The 1,014-nt window shown below is 65.5% G+C and overlaps 1 long non-coding RNA gene across 1 annotated transcript in view; it reads right to left on the bottom strand.

Moving 5' to 3' along the window:
• Window positions 1–1,014, bottom strand: part of LOC111725855 — a 118,510-nt gene that overhangs the window by 114,730 nt on the left and 2,766 nt on the right. The window lies entirely within an intron of this gene.

The raw sequence follows: 1,014 nt of genomic DNA, 5'->3' as shown, positions 1-1,014 counted from the left end.
GCGGGCCCCGCGCACCCCGGCCCGCCGCCCCCGGCCGCTGCGTGTCAGCCCCCGTCACGACTCCGCTACGTACTTCGCCCCCGGCCTTCAGCTCCGGCGCTTCCGCAGACCCTCTCACGTGGCCGCCGCCTCCCCGACGCGGCGCTCCCCAGCGGGCAGGGCTGCGGCCCCTCGCGCTCCGAGGGATCCCGAGCCCGTCCCACCCCGCCTCGGACGTCACCCTGCCTGGACCACCCAACCCACACCTTCCGCCTGGGGCGGGGACAGGGCTCCAAGCTGTCAGAAGCCTACAGTTCTCCACATGACGAAGCTCACCCTCACCCTGACCGCCGCCACTTACCCAACCGCCTAGCTCCGAGTTGAAGCAGACATTTAAAGCGTGGAGGAGTGGGGGGGAATGTCTTGATCCTTCTCCCTATTTCGGGGGGGGGGGAGGGACCAAGACGCAGCTCTACCCCTACGCTCGCTTTGAGACTCCCCACGTTCTCCTACCAGATGCCACAGACTCACCCGATAGAAATGCCCACCCCACACACCTGCTGGGAACCTGCCCGAGGGAAGCTGGGGCCCCACCCACTCCGCCGCCTTCAGGAAACCTGCGCCCGCGGTGGGGTGGAAGCGACGCTCGCAGGTATCCAGAAGTCAGAGGGAGCGTGAGGGGACAGGCACCGGGGACTGCCACCCTCCAGTACCCTCCGGTCCCCGTCCCCACAGCAAGCCAAGACATCCTGCGTCCCTCCCGGCGGAAAAGAGGGACGGGGCCAAAGGCCTGAGTTCCAGCGAGTTGCTTTTCCCATCGAGAATCACTAAGCCACCGCGTCCTTTCTAATAAGCAGCACCCCCCCCCCACACACACACACATACACTCGTCCTTATTTCTTGTTGACAGCAAAGGTGGGGGACGTGGGAGAAAGACGAGAGTTGTCTCTAGGTTCGGGATGTTGGGCTCCTGGGAGGGAAGAGGTGGGATCTCGAAATGGAAACAGTCCCCCCTCCCTCCCCTCCCTCCCCTCC

The sequence above is a fragment of the Otolemur garnettii genome, unplaced genomic scaffold (genome assembly GCF_000181295.1).
Source record: "Otolemur garnettii isolate 467f Iridium unplaced genomic scaffold, OtoGar3 scaffold00049, whole genome shotgun sequence".
In the NCBI taxonomy this organism is placed as follows: domain Eukaryota; kingdom Metazoa; phylum Chordata; class Mammalia; order Primates; family Galagidae; genus Otolemur; species Otolemur garnettii.
Note: the sequence above shows the minus strand (reverse complement) of the source record. Positions and strands in the feature narration are given on the sequence as shown.